General features: G+C 34.1%; 2 pseudogenes; both read left to right on the forward strand.

The window, feature by feature from the left end:
- Nucleotides 1–7,327: 7,327 nt before the first annotated feature.
- Nucleotides 7,328–9,005, forward strand: LOC143574799 (putative calcium-transporting ATPase 13, plasma membrane-type pseudogene; annotated as a pseudogene).
- A 1,144-nt stretch (nucleotides 9,006–10,149) lies between these two features.
- LOC143574800 (calcium-transporting ATPase 12, plasma membrane-type pseudogene) lies at nucleotides 10,150–13,210 on the forward strand (annotated as a pseudogene).
- Nucleotides 13,211–13,760: the final 550 nt, after the last annotated feature.

Consider the following 13,760-nt stretch of genomic DNA (forward strand, 5'->3'; position numbering starts at 1 on the left):
TAGAGAACCACCAAATAATTTTAATTTAAAGGTACTGTACAACTCTCAGATTATCCAAGAGTTTATCATGAAATTCCCCAACAATGTTTTCATATAAGTCATACACCTGTAAATTATTTTATACATTATATTATTTTTCAAGTTGATAAAAGAATTATAAAAGTTAAATATTTTGTAAAAAATGTGGAATGGAGGAGTGCAAGTACATGAATGGCGTGGGAATCTTAGTTGTTGATGTTAGAGTTATTAGTGACAGGATTTCTCGTAAGTCTCAACACTTTCATCCTGCTTTTAAGATTCTCCTTTTCACATTATTATTATATTTAATAACTGTCATTATTATAATTAATAATTGTCATTATTATTTTATCTTCAAATTATTGTTATAGCCATAGTATATATATATATGTTTAAGTTCAAGAAAGAAATGAAATTACTGCAAAAAATACGAGAAATGAATATGAGCCACTAGTTTTATTTTAGGTTTTAAAATTTTAAATATAAATGAAAAGCATATAAATGTAACAATAAATGCACACACTCTCTCCAATTAATACAACTAATATAACCATAATAAATCTTTCTTTAATTAATATATCTACATAATTTAACTAATATAATTAAAAAGATAAAAACACTAATTTAGTTTTCACAAATAATAAAAAAAATGTCATACAAATGTGTCATTAAATATAAACAATAAATATACAACATACACATAATTATATAACCTACACTTGTTTTGAGAAATAATCACGTACAATATACAAAAAAGCATACAACTTATATATTAAATTCGACATCGACAATTATATAAACTACTCAAATATACACATATTCTACACGTGTGTAGGTTATATGTTTTTCGTGTAGGTTATCTTTTCTTATTCTTAGAACAACTGTGAGTTATATGTTATTGTGTAAGTTGTATATTTCACATTTAATGCAAACATATGTAAGATAGGTTTTTGTATTATTCATCACAATGTAACTATGTGTTGATGGATATTGATAAGTTGAGTTGAAAGAAATTTGTTTTAAATAGAAATTTTTTTAATGTATGAATAAATTATATTTGTGTAGGATAAAGTTTTCATGTGTAGGTTATATGTTTTCGTGTGCGTGTATATTTTATTGATGATGAATTTTGTGTATATGTTATATGTTTTTTTATTGTTAGAACAAGTGTAGGCTATATATTTTTGTGTATGTTGTATTTTTTGTTGTTGATATTTAATGCTAACACATGTAAAATAGTTTTTTATATTATTTATCACAACGTAACTATGTGTTGATGGATATTTATATATTGAGTTGGAAGAAATTTGGATAGAAAGAAATTTTAACGTATGAATAAATTGTACTTGTGTAAGATAAATTGTACTTGTTTAGGATAAAAATTTGGATAGAAAATAAATGAATTCTTAATATTTTTCAATTACAGTAATTTGATTAGTTATATTAATTTAATAGATATATTAATTGAAGAGAGAGATGCATTTATAGTTTCTTAATTAATCTTGAAACTTTTAAAACCTAAAATAAAACTAGTGACCCATATTCATTTCTCGTAGTAATTTCATTTCTCTCTTGAACCATCCCATATATATATATATATGCAGGTGTATAACATGCGACTAGACGTGTTATTCATATAAATGATATATTCCAAGGATCGATAAAACCCAGGATAATCTATCTACTTAACCATTAGTATTAATAAATACTTCATCAAATGGTTATATAAAACAGGTTAAGCTACGTTAGGATTATATATTTGTACGTCTGGGGAAAGTTAACTTATGAATGAAATTAACGTGCTAAACGTGTGAATCAAGTAGAGTAATTAACTAATTATACATACAAATAGAGTAATTATGTAATATAATCATTGAGTAATATATACAAGTATAGTAATTATGTAATCACATCATAGAATAATAATTATTTTATGATGTAATTACATAATTATCCTAGTTGTATATATAATTATTCTGCTTGATTAGCACGTTAATTTCATTTACATTTGATCCAAACCCTATATATTTATATGTATATTTGTATTTGTTTATGACATCTAATATGATATTGGTCGTTATTCTTTTCATTTATATATCTCGCTTTCACCTCACAACTATCAAATCTTACAAGTTACAACAAACATTCTGCATTGATGTCCAAATCGACTTTTGTTATCGTATTTTAATTTAAATTTAACATATATGTATTTAATAATTTTACCTACAATTATTTGACAAGTCTAATTCTTTTACCTAAAATAACCTTCAAAACTCTTGAAAATCAAATTTTACTTTCTTAGTTTCTTTATACAGTTATACATTTATTACCATGGTCTACATATATTGTTTGCAAAATTGTGAATATATTACTATGGTCTATGTTTATTACTTTGGTCTACTTCGGACGGCAGGTTTTTCTCGAAATAGGACATACTTTTCGAACCCCACATGAAAATCGTGAAAGTGATTAGGACAACTTTATGCTGTCATGATGTATTTGCAAACCCCATGTGATATTTAATTTAATTGTAAGTTTAAGACCAACAATTTGTTTAGTAATTTGTAGTACTTTACAATCAGAGATTATGGATGGTTAATGATTAGTAATTATTGAACAAGTTTTATTTCTCTATTGATTTATTCTTAACAGTTTATTAATTAAAACAATAAACAAATGTTAGAATCCTGTGGTTGTAAATTAGAATCTGAGAGTAGAGGCTGATGAAGATCTTAACTCTCACTAACATCAAGTACAACTTTTGATGTCACATTAATTTAAGTCATTTTATATTGTTTAAAATATTTTCTTACATATTTTAAATATTTACATAAAAAAGCCTAAAAACTATAAATATACATAAAGTTAATAATAATACAGAAACTTTATTATTAACACACTCATTTTTACATGTTGCTGAAAACCCTTAAATAAATGTGCCGACTTTGCGTATATCGTTCAAAATTTTAATTTGTGCGTGAAGATTTGGCTTTTGAACGAAAATATACACAACACGATATATCTAAACTTATGATTATACTTTCACAATTACTAGTTCGCGTGTGATATCTACAAAGAACTAGAGAATTAATAATGAAATATGAGTTTTGTTGAATTGTTTACACAATATCAAATCGATCAAATTTATACGTTGGTTCATAATCAAAGTTATGAAGAACCTTACTTTTTGGTTAATTTTGACCCAAATAATTACTTTTTCGTAACTATACCATAACTTATATAAATGTTATACTTAAGATAATATATCAAATATATTTTATATTTATTTATGTCATTGACATTATAACGTGTTGTAACTTTAGTATAAAAATTGACTTATGGACCTATGGACTATGGTTGCATAGTGTTTAGGCTTCGGTCTGTATAGTGTATACGCTCCTTTCTTTTGGGCTCATGTATGGTTGTTTTCTATGGGCTAATAGTTAGCCGCTAATATACTTAATAACTTATGGAGCGTAGATTTTATACCATATTGAACATCAGACCATTTTAGAAAATTAAAACTTAATGTAGCTTAGGGATGAGCTCGGTATTGTACCGGTACTGGTACCGAAAATGCCGATCCCGAAATTTGCAAATTTTCTTGGTACATGTACCGAAATATTCTGTTCGGTACCAGTATGGTACGCCGGTACGGTACCGGAATAGTACCGGTACCGAAGGTAAAAATTCAGTAAGCTCCAACAAATGTGTAAAAGATTAACTCGTTTAGTTAACATCAAGATCCTAAGTTTATCGTTTTAACCACAACGAAACCTTCATTAAACATCATTCTTAGCATAACCTGATGTTATCATGCTAAAGAGAACGTAAAGTTCTTATCTTTTTGTCTAACCAAACCCTAGAGTTTGACGATGATGACGATGATGATGATGCTCGGTGTCCCAAACGTGCTTTCGACCTCTACGCAATCACCACAACATGATCTTTTATTGACCTAAGTTAGAAAAAACCGAAACTTGGAGCTTTGCCCAATTTCTATCTCTAACACACTCTCTAAATGTTGCAAAGTAAGGAAATGAAAAGATTTGAGTTTGTGACCACCAAATGATCCCTTCTTGTTGCCCTTTTAACCCTACACAGTTCCATCTTTCATTTCTAACCTAAGATTTTATTATTGAATTCTTTCTTTTAGACCTTGGGATGTTGCATAGGGTTGGAGATGATAAAATGTAGGCAAATCATGCTTCTATGATTCTATCTCAAATGATAGGTATGTTGCCTTTGGAGAGATGCACATATCCAAAAGGCCTACATGAAAATGAAAGTATGATTGAAACATAGAGTTCTTCACATGAAATCTAAACAACATTAAAAAGAACTAAACAGATTAAAAAAATTATTAATAAGTGACCAATAATAATAATAAAATAAAAGAACGTATCTAGTGTACTGGGCTCCAACGTTTGCGTAGGGTCCTGTGACAGGCGGGGCCGCTTCACAATCCAATGTACGCAGTCTTACCCTACAATTTTTGTGCAAGAGGTTGTTTTCACAGTTTGAACCCGTAACCTCTAGCTAGGTCACAAAATAATAACCTTACAAGTTGCTCTAAGGCTCGCCCTCAATAACAATAATAAAACGACGGAAAAGTATAATAATAGTATGGATAAACATTCTATAAATTGGTTGTCTTCTTGCAAAAAGGGGTGTGGGGAAATGGTGGATCCTTTCATATAAAACATTCTTGCCGTATGTCCGCCGGTCACGAATGAAAAATGTGTCGTATGTCTTTGGAATTTGTTGAAATTTATGTATCACACAATACTTACTATGGTCAGATTCCTTATAGTTGAAGTGGCGATGAATAATTTGAAACAATTATACTCGTAATGTGGACAACTTAGTATGAAATTGTAAAGAAAAAGTGACAATTTAACTAAAAAGGTAAAAAACCATATATTTTGTTGTTACACGGCTTTGTTGTACTACACATTTTTATATCATCTATTATTTTTAAAAGCCACTACTAAATATTCTGTTATTGAAACGATCAACTATGGTTAAGTTTTATGGATTTTTATATTTTAGATTTTGTCATTTTGAAATTTAAGAATTTTATTAATTTTAATGCATATTTATGGTACAACACTTTATGCCTTTATTTTAAGAAATGAAAACTTTTTCAAAAGGTAATAGCCTTTAAGTTGTGTTTTCTTTTGCATTGAGTAAGCTCCTCTACATGTATATATTATGTAAACCTAATAAATTATCTAATTCAATCACTATCATCTATTACTTTTAAAAGTTACTACTAAACATTTTGTTATTGAAACGATCAACTATGGTTAAGTTTTATGGATTTTATTATTCTAGATTTTGTCATTTTGGAATTTTAAGAATTCTATAAATTTTAATCAGCGGGGCTTGCCCCAATGGCCAGGAACATGATGGATGACCCGTTATCCCGGGTTCGAATCCTGATTCTAGTCGAATTTTACCAGAACATTAAAACCTGTCGTGCCTTAGGCGGGGTGAGCCAACTGGGTTTTACCGGGAACGTCAGGCCAAACTCGGATGCCTGCGTGGATCCCGATCATGTCAACATAGTTGGCCTGGGTGGGGTGGCGGGTGCGACGTGTTCACACATTGAGATAACTTAATTGTGAAAGTTATCGTTTAAAAATAAAAAATAAAAAGAATTCTATAAATTTTAATGCATATATATTGTACAACACTTGATGCATTTATTTTAAGTAATAAAAACTTTCTCAAAGGGCAATAGCCTTTAAGTTTCACTTATGCGTCGCGTAAGCTCCTCTACATGTATATATTATGTAAACCTAATATTTATCTAATCCAATCACAAAAAAAAAATTTCTACGACGACTTATTTCAAGCAGTGGGTGGGGGTGGATGGCCGTATTATTCAAACAACTCGTATTGACCTGAATTTGTTTTGCTTAGAGCTCATTTTAATTGAAACTCAATTTGCTTAGAACCGTTTTCACCAGAACCTGTAGTTAAGGGTGCAAACGAGCCGAGCTGCTCGCGAGCTACTTGGGATCGGCTCGTTAAAAAGCTCGAACGAGCTGAGCTTAATCGAGCCCGAGCCCGAGCTCAAGCCTAAAAGTAAGCTCGTTTAATAAACGAGCCCGAGCCCGAGCTTCACCTATCGAGCTCGAGCCGGCTCGCGAGCCTAAACGAGCCTGTCCTTTATATAATTTTTTAAATCATATATTTAATAATTACTAATTAATATATATATATATATATATATATATATTGTTAATAAAAATAACTAAATAATATATATATATATATATATATATATATATTATTTTATACAGAAAATTATAATAGAAAATAATATATAAAAATAATTATATTATTTAAAAAATAAAAAAATAAATGATAAACGAGTCGAGCCCGAGTCGAGCTCGAGCTTGAACATCTACTCACGAGCCGAGCTCGAGCTTTGGAAATAGAGCTCGAAACAAGCCGAGCTCGAGCTCTGTGTAAGTTAAATGAGCCGAGCTCGAGTGTGGTCGAGCTCGGGCTTGGCTCGGCTCGGCTCGGCTCGTTTGCACCCCTACCTGTAGTGTCCCATAGCCCGACCCATCCAGATTGCCAAACCTAACGCTCATTAATGTTTGAAATCATCAATATTAATATATTACCCACCGACAAACACTAAACTATATTTGTAATTTCCAGAAAATATGCATCAAACTTATAATATGGATGCCAGGATGTACCACATAGGCCAAATGACTAATCTTAATATCTTTGTCAATATTACATATTATAATAATATTTCTCAGTCATACTAAATCCATAAACTAATGAGTTTCCATGTTGTTTCTAGGCAGTTTCCTAGAGTAGTTAATTTAGTAATTAGTATATAAGTTAAGTAAGGTGCTTCATCAAGCAGGACATAAATCGATTCTTGTATCATTGAAAACATTCGTATCATGCTTACCCTTACCAAAGCCAAGAAACGATGGCAGTCGCGCATACTTGATCATATGTTTCACAAAAACCATTGCCAAAAACGTTATATCACCCGTTACTCAAGTCCCGACATGTTCTGTTATTGATATCATCCCTTCTAATTGTTTAGCAAAAACCTTTGACACTGATCTTGATCATGGGATCACAGTCAGGTGTTTAAACAAAATGAGATTAGTTGTGTTCGGTTCCAGTTTCTGTGAGATATCGAGTCCAGTGAGTTTGTTTTATTTTAAGGTCGAGACTCTTTGCAAAGATGTCAAGATTCGCAGCCCACAAACTGCTGTTCCTCTGGTTGGTATTAATATTGAACAGATGTCTGGCAATCAAGCATACAATGTTGATCAAACACAACTCAGTACTCACGGAAATCATACGAAGCAAAGACGTGGAAAGGCTTAACAGGTTCGATGGTGTCACGGGCTTAGCAAACGCCCTTCACACTAATCTTGAAGATGGAATCAATGGTCAAGATTTAAATAAAAGACGAAGTGTGTTTGGTTCGAATACTTACCAAAAACGGCCTCCAAAGGGTTTCTTTTCCTTTCTTACCGAAGGTTTCAGCCACAAATTGTTTCTTATACTAATGGGGTGTGCGGTTCTTTCTCTTGGTTTTGGTATCAAACAAGATGGAATCAAAGAAGGATGGTATGAAGGCGGAAGCATACTTCTGGTTGTCTTTATGGTTGTCGTTGTATCTGTGGCTAGTAACTTCAGACAGGCGAAACAGTTTCACTGGCTCTCAGAAATACGAAATGGTATCACGATTTTCGTTGTTAGAGAAGGAAGGAGACAAAAGATATCGCTATTCGATATTGTTGTTGGAGATGTTGTGCTTTTGGATGTTGGAGATCAGATACCAGCAGACGGGTTGTTTATTGATAGGCATTCTTTGCTAGTTAGCGAGTCGAGCATGACGGGTGAGAGTGGGCATATAGTCGTAAACACAATCAATAATCCGTTTTTGTTCTCGGGTTCTCAAGTGGTTAGTGGACATGGCCGGATGCTAGTGTTATCAGTCGGAATGAACACCAACTGGGGCATGTTGATGAGTTCTAAACCCAGTGATTATGATGAGGAAACACAATTACAATCATGCGTCAACGAACTAACTTCTTCAATCGAAAAGGTAGGTCTTGCAGTTGGTTTCCTGGTTCTACTAGCTATGTTGATTCGTTACTTCACCTGACACCCAGAATACGAAAACGGTAACCAAGAGTTTTATGGGAAACACACGAGTTTATGCGAAGCACTAGATTCCTTGACGGGTATCTTGATGGCAGTAGTATCCATCATGGTGGTGGCCATACCTAAAGGCCTGCCTCTAGCGGTCAGATTCACATATGCATATTCAATGAAGAGAATGATGGGTGATCAAGCCTTGGTTCGGAAGTTGTCCGCCTGTGAGACCATGGGTTCAGCCACGGTTATATGCACCCATAAAACCGGAATCTTGACTATGAACCAAATGACCGTAGCAAAGTTGTTTCTCGGTCTCGAGTTCATGGAACCAAGTTCTTCCAATGTTCCTATTCAAGTACTTGAACTTCTCCACGAGGCAATCGGGTTCAACACTACTGTTACGGTTTTCAAACCCGCTTCAGGATTTGTCCATGAATACTCCGGAACCCCAACTGAAAAGGCGATTTTATCGTGGGTGGTTGATGTTTTGGGAATGGATATGGGGAAAGTGAGACAAAGTTCGACTGTTCTTCATGTCGAGCATTTTAATTCCGAGAAGAAATGAAGTGGGGTTTCGGTTAGGAGAAAAAATGACAACAGGATTCATGTTCACTGGAAAGGAGCCGCAGAGATGGTACTAGCAATGTGTTCAAAGTATTATGATAGCAATGGGCGTAAAATGATAATCGATAGCAATTCAAGGACACTGTTTCAGAATATAATCGAAGGAATGGCTGCAAGTGGTCTCAGGTGCATTGCTTTCGCGCATAAGAAGGTTCCAGAAGGCACGAGCTACCAAACATTTCCAGAAGAAGGGTTTACTTTGCTCGGGATAGTCGGGTTGAAGGACCCATGTAGACCCGGCATCAAAGAAGCTATTGAACTTTGCAAGTTTGCTGGAGTTCAAGTCAAGATGATAACCGGAGACAATGTTTTCACAGCAAAAGCCATAGCCACCGAATGTGGGATACCAACTACAATACCAATCTACATAAACAATGATTTATAATAACAAAGAAAAAAACCTAAAATTACAACAAAAGAATCAAAATCAATAACAAGATAATAACAGCAAATACCATCAAATACTTATAACAACAAAAGAAAAAAAAGTCTAATATTAACAACAAAATATAAATTAACAAATATTTATAACGTCTTATAATCGAAAATTAGCAAATACGAACCAAAAATAACAGCAAACACCTATAAAATAAACCCTAATCATAACAGCAAATTGATTTTTACTGTTTTAATGTTAAGAAAAAAATGTATTTTTTCATGTTTTTATAAAAGCATGCTACTTTCTAGTATATTTATATAGAAGTGCATATTTTGCTCAGATTGACTTTTACACCTATAATTATATATATATATATATATATATATATATATATATATATTAATAGTTCATGTATATGACAGTAAACTGAGTGGCCCGAAGGTCTTTTTTACCTAAGAAAAGCATTTGTAATAGAGCCCTATGAAAAAAAATTGCAAACACATAATGCTTAAGGGACTTGAGCATGCTATCATGAGACAAAATAATTTGATAGAAATCCTAGAGTGAGTTAGGTTTCAAAAACAAGAAGAAAAAACGAAAAACTGCTTTGAGGCAAATTTTATAATTATTTTTCTTTTTTTTTTCTTAAACGAAGAATATTGAAAAACTAAAGCATATAAAACTAGGAAAATATAAAACAATAATGAAATCTAGTTAGAATTTACCAAGGAAACTAAATAATAGATAAACTTAATTCATATATATTAAACTTATAAATATTTAATAATTTATTATATATAAAAGAAAACTAGATATTATAGCCAACTCAGTCTTACGATATTACAAAGTTTCCCTCCTTTTTATGTATAAAATGAGGTTGGCGCCTTTGAACCACAACATAAACATAAATCGTTACCAGTTTTAGTTACATTAATAATATCTGTTCTTACTTTGCAAAGACACCAGTACTCGAAAATGGTTGTAGAAGTTCAACCCTTGCATGATATTGGCAACATGTTCTACAACATAAGCACTGCAACCTTTACCACAGCTAAGAAACGATGGCGTCGCGCTTACTTTACTATACATTTCTCAAACACCATTGCCAAAAACATCATCTCCAAGGCACTACTACCCGTTTCCGAATTCCCCAAGTATTCGGTTATCGAAATCGTCCCAGATATCGATGTTCCTAAGGTGTCTGATAATCAATATTTCCATGGTATTGATCAAACACAACTTGTTAATATCGTACAAAAAAAAGACTTGGAAACGCTACACATGTTTGATGGTGTCAAAGGTTTAGCTAAAGCACTTGACACTCATCTTGAAAATGGAATCGATGGTCAAGATTTAAACGAAAGGATAGCCGTGTTTGGTTCCAACACGTATGAGAAACCCTGTCCCAAGGGGTTGTTTTATTTTGTGGCCGAGGCTTTTAAGGACGTCACGATTCTTATACTGATAGGGTGTGCGATTCTTTCTCTTGGTTTTGGTATCAAAGAATACGGGATTAAAGAAGGATGGTATGAAGGTGGAAGCATACTTCTCGCGGTGTTTCTAGTTATTGTTGTGTCAGCGATTAGTAACTTTAGACAGGAAAAACAGTTTGACAGTTTGTCAAAGATAAGCAATAATATCAAAATTGATGTTGTTAGAGAAGGAAGAAGACAAAAGATATCCATATTCGATATAGTCGTTGGAGATATCGTGGTTTTGAATGTCGGAGATCAAATACCAGCGGACGGATTGTTTATTGACGGGCATTCGTTGCTAGTAGATGAGTCCAGCATGACGGGCGAGAGTGAGCAGATAGAAGTTAATTCCAACACTAATCCGTCTTTAATCTCGGGCGCTAAAGTGGCTGACGGGCACTGTCAGATGCTAGTGTTATCGGTCGGGATGAACACCGCGTGGGGGAAGATGATGAGTTCCATCACCGGTGAAAATAACGAGCAAACGCCATTACAGTCACGCCTCAACAAACTAACTTCCTCAATCGGAAAGGTAGGTCTTGCAGTTGCTTTCCTAGTTCTTGTCGTTATGTTAATTTGTTATTTCACGGGAAACACGGAAGATGAAAATGGTAACAGAGAGTACAATGGAAAACAGACTAGTGTAAACAAAATACTAGATTCGGTTACAGATATATTCTCGGCAGCGGTGACCATTGTTGTGGTGGCCATCCCAGAAGGCTTACCGCTAGCTGTCACACTCACACTTGCATATTCTATGAAGAGAATGATGGCTGATCAAGCCATGGTCCGGAAGCTATCTGCTTGTGAAACAATGGGTTCAGCAACGGTTATATGCACTGATAAAACCGGGACTTTGACTATGAACCAGATGACAGTAACAAAGTTCTGGCTCGGTCTCGAGTACATGGAACAATATTCTTCAAATGTTATCTCCCAAAATGTCCTTGAGCTTCTCCATGAGGCGGTCGGATTCAACACCACGGGTACGATTTTCAAACGCTCCCCACGGATGGAACCCGAATACTCCGGGTCGCCAACTGAAAAAGCGATTTTATCGTGGGCGGTTGAGGATTTGGATATGGATGTGGAGAAGCTGAAACAAAGTTCAACCATTATTCATGTCGATACTTTTAATTCAAAGAAAAAACGAAGTGGGGTTTCAATTAGGAGGAACGACAACACTATTCATGTTCATTGGAAAGGAGCTGCAGAGATGGTACTAGCAATGTGTTCAAAATATTATGACAGCAACGGGTGTAAAATGATAATGGATAACGATTCAAGAACACAGTTGGAGAATATCATCGAAGGAATGGCAGCAAGTAGTCTCAGGTGCATTGCTTTCACACATAAGAGGGTTTTAGAAGGCACCGATTATCAAAAGTTAGCAGAAGAAGGCTTAACTTTGCTCGGGATAGTCGGGTTGAAGGACCCGTGTAGGCCTGGATCCAAAAAAGCTATTGAAACTTGCAGGTTTGCAGGAGTTGAAGTCAAGATGATAACTGGAGATAATGTTTTCACAGCAAAAGCCATAGCCACCGAATGTGGAATACGTGAATCGGGCCAAGAAGTACGTGAAGACGAAGTGGTGGAAGGTGTTCAGTTTCGTAATTTCACAGACGAAGAAAGAATGCAAAAGGTTGATAAAATCCGTGTGATGGCAAGATCTTCGCCTTTTGATAAGCTTTTAATGGTAAAATGCTTGAAACAAAAAGGACATGTTGTGGCAGTTACCGGTGACGGGACAAACGACGCACCAGCACTCAAAGACCGGATATTGGACTTTCAATGGGAATTCAAGGAACCGAAGTGGCGAAACAGAGCTCAGATATTGTCATCTTAGATGACGACATTGCCTCTGTATCAACTGTATTAATGTGGGGCCCGATGCGTGTACAATAATATCCAAAAATTCATCCAATTTCAGCTCACGGTAAATATAGCAGCTCTTGTTATTAACTTCATTGCAGCGGTAACTTCTGGTTCGGTCCCTTTAACCGCGGTTCAACTCTTGTGGGTGAACTTAATCATGGATACTCTGGGTGCACTTGCACTTGCAACAGAAGGGCCCACTAAGGAACTCTTGGACAAACCGCCTGTGGGTCGGGTCGAGCCACTCATAACAAATATCATGTGGAGAAACCTACTGGCACAAGCTACTTTCCAGATTACTGTTTTATTGACGTTCCAGTTTAAAGGTATGGCGATATTTAACGTGGATGAAAGGGTGAAGGACACGATAATTTTCAATACCTTTGTGCTATGTCAAGTGTTTAACGAGTTCAACTCGAGGAAGCTGGATAAAAGAAATATATTCAAAGGTATACACAAAAACAGACTGTTTGTTGGAATAATCGGGATGACTATTATCCTTCAGATTTTGATGGTGGAGTTTTTGAAGAAGTTTGCGGACACAGAAAGATTAAACGGTGTGCAGTGGGGAATTGGTATTGGTATTGGTATTGCAGCTTTATCGTGGCCTATCGGATGGGTTATGAAGCTGATACCAGTACCCGATAAACCATTTCTAAGCTACATTAGACTAAGATACAGTTAGCACATATATATATATATTATTCATATTGGTTTTTCATACATATCATTATAGTCTATAGCAGTGTTATAATTTGATTTTTTTTTTCATCTGTATGTACTTTATATATATATATATCAGATTCTTATTTGTTCTTTATTAATTGTTTTTGGGCTTCATCTTTAGTTATCAAGGATCAAACAACTGGGATGTACAAATGTACAATCACTTCATTTACAAATGTACAAAATGTACAATCACCAAATTAGTTTTGACATTAAATACATTATGACAGTTTATGAACTCATATCACCATTAAGAGTTTGTATGCATTAAATATAAACATATTTGCAACAATCATCTTGAGTCATGACAAATTTAGCGCTATTCGTATTGCAACTATGAACACAAACCATATTCTATTACCAACACTGTTTTAATACGAGTCTGCCATTTGAATATATTTATGTGTGTGTATGTAACAATAAATACCTATTTTGAATACATTTAAACCATTGACCATTCAAATGTCAAGGGTACATATTTGCACCAGCAAGAACACAAAGGCATATGT

This window comes from Bidens hawaiensis, unplaced genomic scaffold, assembly GCF_021521415.1.
Source record: "Bidens hawaiensis isolate Kalapana, Puna unplaced genomic scaffold, B.hawaiensis_p1.1 tig00027112_1, whole genome shotgun sequence".
NCBI classification, from domain to species: domain Eukaryota; kingdom Viridiplantae; phylum Streptophyta; class Magnoliopsida; order Asterales; family Asteraceae; genus Bidens; species Bidens hawaiensis.